Here is a 7,251-nt window from a genome sequence, read left to right as displayed (position 1 = left end):
GAGCCATCATTGGGCTATACAAGGATGAAGAAGCAGGGAATGAAGAGAATACCCGGGGATTGCGAGACTTGGATGCGACCGAACGCCAAGCCGCATGGGCTCAAATAGGTGAAGGAATCTACAACCCAAGCAGCACCAAAAGCACCAAACTGAGGGACCCGTTATACCGCTACATCCACAGGCTCCTCACGTACTCGCTGAACCAACACCATGACAGTAGTGGCGTTGTTGGGTTGAAAGATTTGGTTGTCCTTCACTGCATTCACAACCAGAAGCCCCTCGATGTTCCTTACTTCCTACTGCGAAACATGCACTTGAACCGCCTTGCCTCTACTCCTACACCAATCTTCTTCGGGGGATGGGTGTACCGTCTTTTCAAGCACTTCACGAATATCCCAAGGTCCTTCGAAAGGAGTCCATGGTCAGGACGGGTCGATTATCATATTTGCCGAGCCATGAACTTGCTTTATGAAGCGGAGGACGGGACGGTGAGCTTTCAAAGGACGCAAGGCTACGCATGGAACCCGCAGGAGGCTCTAGTTCTTCATGCACCACCTCCACATTTTCAATACCCACCCCAAGGCGATCCGGGTCAATCCTCCTCTCAAGGAGGCGGTTTTCCTAATTTTCAAAGTTTACATGATCTTTTGCAGGAAAACCTTATGTGCACCAGGAACACCTACAACCTCGCCAACAACACATACCACCGGGTTGGAGCTATCGAGCGCAGCGTCAACGATATACAAGATGATATCGGTAGCATCCGGGAGTACATGGCGAGGCAAGGGGGTGGAGGTGATGGTAGTGATGAAGACATGGAGTAGGAGGCTGGGAGGAACAAGGGGCTGGTTGGTGATGAGCCCACAGGTTTGAATGCCCTTCTTATCTATCAAACAATTCATGGCCTGCGTGCCATTTGTCGAACAATTTACTTTCCCGAACTACTTTTTATCTTTATTTTGTTTTTAGTTTATGTTTGGATAATGCTTGACAATGGTAAGTTAGGATGGTTTGTGCTTGGTTGGTTGGTATTGAATGATTAAACAGGTGCAATGCAAGGGTTAGGGTGCTAAACATTAGCACTTGCAGCCCTAGGATGAAGAAACCGGGAGAAAACCTTATTTTTTCAGGCTAACAGACTGTCCACACGGGGACGTGTCCAGCCGACACGCCCCCGTGTCCATCTCCCAGATCTGCTGTTTGGCTACTGACCTGCAATTTTTTGCCCGACACGTGGCCGTGTTCACCCGACACGCCCCTGTGTCCACCTTCTGTAAGTTTTCGTTACTGGCAGTTGTAACGCCCTGCATTTTTATACCTTCTTTATTTGGAAACCTTTAATTAAAATCCTATTTGTGTAAACGTTGTGTTCTTGAAACTTGAAAATTTCGCGAAACGATTAATCGTTAAAGAAATCTTTTATCTTTAATTTAAATCGTTATAATATGGCCATTATACAAATTATATAAATTAATTAATTTTATTAATTAAAGTGCATTTTTATGATAATCTAGTTGTCTCATTAACTTCTAAAATTAGCTAATAAAAATAATCTAGTTAGTTTGTATTATAAAGTTAGTTTTCTATATATATATCCATATAAATATATATCATAACTTAGTTAGTTAATTGAACCACTTTTAAAATAACTTAGTTAGTTAGACCACGGGGACTATTTGTGCAAATTCTCTAACTAAACCCCCCTAATTAAACCCTAAGTATAAAACTTTAGCAAAAACCCTATTACCTTTTTTTCATCTGCCGTTTACTGTCTTCCCCCTCAAATACCCTACTCCATCTTCTCTAACTTCACCTTCTTAACAAGAAGAAAACCCTACATCAGAACCATGGCAACCAAACTCTCCTTCACTCTCGTTCACACTCCACACGTGACCTTCCACTCTCATCCCTTCACTCCCACTCAGCTCTTCTCTCCCTCTATTAAACAAACAGCCGGTCACCAATGATGGTGGCGGCGCACGGCAGTGGCGGCAGAGCCACGACAGAGAGAGAACGATAGAGAGAGAGAGAGAGAGATAGACGATGGAGAGAGAGAGAGATGCGCAACCGTTTTTTTTTTTTCGGGAAACTCGACGGCGGCGGGCACACGACACCGGAGACTATCGGAGTTCGCGGGAAACATCTCGAGTTCACGACCTTTGTTGTTCGGTATACTTCTTTTCTTAGAAATCCGTTCGTTTTATTTTATTTTTTCATTTATATGAAGAACTCTTGTAATGTTAATCAAACATTAAGATAAGATTAAAAGAAACAGTGAGTCCTTATCTTTTTTTTTTCTTGTGCGGTTCTGTTTGTTTTTCTTCCTGTTCAACATCACTTTGGATAATTTAAGTTTTTGATATGTAAATTCATATCACTTTATCTTATTTTGAAAATAATACATCATCCCACCAAATTCATTATTAACTACTGTTGTGTTCCAAAAATAAATTAATGTTATTACAAGCTTTTAGATCTTGGAAAATGTTAATTAGCAAAACACCAAAAGTTTTATAACGAATTTCCAAATTGTTTCTGTGACTTCTTTTTGATGATTTTCTTTGAGAAATTCATTTTCTAATATTAAACTTTTAAATCAACTAACAGCTCCTTTTTATTTTATTTTGTTTTATTTTAAATCCATTATTTTTGTGAAACCTTAAAGCTATAATTTTAACAATGTTCTTTTTTTAATTTTTTTTTCTTTTTATTATTCCTAATTCATTTTCCTTATATAATAACATCTCTAAATTTATTAATAACGTAAATATTTAATAATTCATTATAATTCATAATATGGATAAATTATAATATCTAATTAATTAATTTACAAACCTTAAATATTAGGGTTAATTATTTAACCAATAATTATTAACTAGATTGTCATGTGGTATTTGAAAATCTAGGATAACCGTTCGTTCATTCGGTTTCTCAATCTTTACTCGTGCGTTACTTCGAGAAATTTCCAAACGCAACCAATGTGAGTATACTCGTATTTCCCCCTTTTTACTTTTACCACTTTTGGGGTATAACATGTTTACTTATCAAAAACTTACACATGAACATTTTGCTTAAACACATGAACATTCCTATAACATGCTTGTATACGTGATGGCTTGATACTTTAAACTTGGGTGAAACTTATGTGTTGAATTTATCATTAACTTCGTACGAGCCAAACCGTGACATATGTAGCGCTATAGGATTGACGACCCGCCCGTAGACTTGAGGTTATGTCATGAGCATGTTGCGTCTCTTTTGGTTTGATATGTTAGACACATGCCATATTTAAATGTTTATCTTGAATCACATGCTTGCTACGAGGAATTGTTCACAACTTATCTTTTGCTATGTATGTATCAAACTTGTATACTCGCATTTGCTTTTGCATTGAATTGTATTTTTAAACATGTTACAGGTTGATGGTGACGATGCTATGAAAAGAAGTAGCGTTGATGCCTAGATACACATATAGACGTTTAGGTTTAATATGTTGTATCAATTTTGCTTATGTTGCTATGTATTACTTTTGGAACTTGTTGTCATTTGAGTTTATGTAATGTTGACTATTTGAAGTTATGAAATGAAATTGGGATTATTTAAATATTGTCACAAATAGTGTTATGATGTCTCTAGCAATCTTCACACTTCGTCTCATCCCGATGTTTCCGCCATTGGTTGGGGTGTGACAGATTGGTATCAGAGCCATAACTATAGGGAATTAGGAAAAGTAGGAATGCTTTTACCTAGTCTATAGTTTTAGAGCCTTATTCTTAGGTTTTACTTGAAACTACTTGCATGCTACTTACCTGCTTCTTATCCATTCTCTTTACTTTTAAGTACATATGTCGTCTTAACTTTATGCACTATACTTGACGTGCCATCCTTATGTGTTAATACTTGTTTCATTATGTGTTAATACTTGTTTTATGATGTGCCGACACTTGTTTAATATCCGATTCTTATGTGTTATTCCTGACAAGGCTTCTTATGTGTTATTACTTGTTTGTTTATTTTCTTAACATACGTTTTCTAAGGCTTTTGTTTGATTCTTCTAAATCCGACAACACTCATCTTATAAAAACGAGACGAGTTTACCAAAATAGGCGTGAAACCCACAATTTGGTAAACGACTATCATCCTCTTGATTCTATTTTTGCACGAAATTCACCATTAAGTTAGGAATGAAATCCACATCTTAATGGGAATTTCAAACTCTAGTGGACCCTCGTCAAAGTGTCGAAATTAAATTTTGACCCGACGAGTACCAACCACACTTAGGGTACGAAATCGTCAAGTTAGTGGTGAACCCGCACCTTGTCGACTAGTTCCACTCCTTAATTTTCGAAAATCCCGCCAAGTCTCGAATTTTCGATGGATTGGGAACATGTAGTAACTGGAAGGGTAAGTACCGTTAGCCGAGATATCGGCAAGAGTATTCCACCTATTAGGTCAAATCATGTTCCCTAATTTCAAAAGATCTTTCGACCACTTTGGTTAGTCAATGTTCCGTTTGGGACCCTCCAAGTTTTATTCGAGCTTACGCTTTATTATTTTCGATTTTTGTCAATTTTGGACAATTTTTCGAGATTTCATTTTTGCGTAACATCATACTCTTACCTTTCATACGATTACACATTATTAGCATGCATAATTTCACGTAATTTTATTTACGCTTTCATAACAACGAGCAGAGACATATCATCGAGATAGGAGTGATTTCCTTACCTTGACGATTAACTTCGCTTCTTTTCTCATCTTACAACGACCTCACCAACGGATTTGGGGTGATTCCCTTACCTAGGTGATCGTTACCAATACTTTCTTTAATAGACTATATTACGTAAACACGATCATGTTTATACCTAAATCATTTATCATGTATTTCAAAATGCTTCATTTATTTAAACGTACCTCCTATTCTATAATCTATTTTAACATCACTCGCATACACAAAAATTTTAAATGTTACCATAAACGTGTGTTCCTCGATTTCAAAAATTTCACGAAATACTACTTGTCAGTTGGGAGTCAAATCAACTTTTTCTCAATTGAGAATCAAATCAACTTTTTCGCACACACCTATAAAATATTACCAATATTATTCAATCATTTACAAAAAAAAAAAAAAAAAAAAAAAACCCTTTTCAAAACCAATGAAACATTTTTCAACAATCACTAAGTTCATGTACCAAATTCCTTTTTCTAAGGATCAACTTTTTCACAAGAAGCTGTAAGTTTCAAAAGTTTCTAACACAAAGTTGCTTAAAATGATGCAAACTTATTAATCTCTAGAACTTTTTCAAAACCTCACTCAATATGTCAATGAAATTCAAAACACGTGGACAAGGGAACTTCATAAAAACCGACAAATTTTCAACTCATGTAAACTCTTTTAAACCGCGGTAGCATTTCCATTCCTTTACAAAGTACTTTCCACATAACCAATGGACGTTTAATACTCCCTTTTCATTCACAAACTAGAGTCGGTATTTCGTGACAACTCGATCTATTTACATTCACAAACTATACACGCATATCATTTTACACGTTTTAGTCAATGTTTCACAACAATCTCATGCGTGTCACTCATCCCCTTTACTTTCATACTCAAAACTTTTAAACGTTTACGCGCATAAACTCGTGTAGCTTGATTTATACTATAAACAAAATCATTATTTTCTACATCCATGCTTATACATTTTATGCATTCACTTATGTTCACACTTACACATTTATGTTATACTCATGATTCAAAATTCGTACGTTTTACGTTAATACATACACTCACAATTATACACTTATGTTGTCCTTACAATCATGTCTATACTACATTCGTATTCATATTCATACGCTTTATGTTTTCATTTGCACTTACACAACTTTGTTACACTTATATTCATACACATATATTTTATTCATACTTAACATTCATGTTTTACACCTATATTCACATTCATATTCATATCTATGCTCATACATACGTGCATATTCATACTTAAACTCATGATTCATACATTCGTACCCATACGCGAGCGTGATCCGAGTGATTTGCTTACGTGGGTCTCATACATACTTAAGCATGGACTTACTTACATACTACATTCTTACACGTACACATTCTTAATTTTAAATTATGTATACCCTGACTCATACACGACTAGTACAAGCTATGCGGATCATGCGACGATCAATATAATCGCGGGTGCACACGAGATTACAGTGATCGGCGTATGAGAACCATAGAGTGTACTACTGTGTATGGTAAGAGACAGAACGTAACATGACACCGAATACGAAACGGACGTAACGTGGTCAAAACATGGTGGATACGCCGCTGGTACTTCCTATATATAAGTGTTTTCACCATGCTACCAAACTTTCGTAAAACGTGCCACGAGAAATTCGGTGTTTTGCAGACCTCTTTGACCTAATACAAAACTTTAATAACTCACAAACGCATTGCTAAGCGCGTGATATCCGACTATCCACAACGAAACCTCATCCCTAACGCAACGTTTTCATTCGTCCAATACACTTACCCTTCTCATACTTGCATTCGTTTATTAGACCAATCATTCCCTCTTAAATGCGCTACATATTAATACGTCTCTATTTTGAGTTACTCTAAATTATTTAAGCTCACTTTGTCTAACACACATACGTGTGCGTTTTTAATATCTCAATCATTTTAGACAAACGAACTCTTACAAACCTATCTTTTCGCTCTTCAAATTTCATACTATTCAAAACGTCTCAAACTTCAAGGCCTCAATTTTAAACAATCCTCTTCTGTTTGCCAAAATCCTTTCAAGTCTTCCTCTTGAATAAATTTCGGGACGAAATTTCCTAAAGGAGGGGAGACTGTAACGCCCTGCGTTTTTATACCTTCTTTATTTGGAAACCTTTAATTAAAATCCTATTTGTGTAAACGTTGTGTTCTTGAAACTTGAAAATTTCGCGAAACGATTAATCGTTAAAGAAATCTTTTATCTTTAATTTAAATCGTTATAATATGGCCATTATACAAATTATATAAATTAATTAATTTTATTAATTAAAGTGCATTTTTATGATAATCTAGTTGTCTCATTAACTTCTAAAATTAGCTAATAAAAATAATCTAGTTAGTTTGTATTATAAAGTTAGTTTTCTATATATATATCCATATAAATATATATCATAACTTAGTTAGTTAATTGAACCACTTTTAAAATAACTTAGTTAGTTAGACCACGGGGACTATTTGTG

General features: G+C 35.7%; 1 long non-coding RNA gene across 1 annotated transcript; it reads left to right on the top strand.

Moving 5' to 3' along the window:
- Positions 1–1,746: 1,746 nt before the first annotated feature.
- On the top strand, positions 1,747–4,759 carry LOC118492521. The gene is made up of 2 exons (XR_004894158.1): positions 1,747–2,169; positions 2,907–4,759. It is a non-coding gene; the product is annotated as an uncharacterized LOC118492521 (long non-coding RNA).
- The last annotated feature ends 2,492 nt before the right edge of the window (positions 4,760–7,251 follow it).

The sequence above is a fragment of the Helianthus annuus genome, chromosome 5 (assembly GCF_002127325.2).
Source record: "Helianthus annuus cultivar XRQ/B chromosome 5, HanXRQr2.0-SUNRISE, whole genome shotgun sequence".
In the NCBI taxonomy this organism is placed as follows: domain Eukaryota; kingdom Viridiplantae; phylum Streptophyta; class Magnoliopsida; order Asterales; family Asteraceae; genus Helianthus; species Helianthus annuus.
The sequence above is the reverse complement of the archived record's forward strand: the minus strand, read 5'-3'. Positions and strand labels throughout refer to the sequence as shown.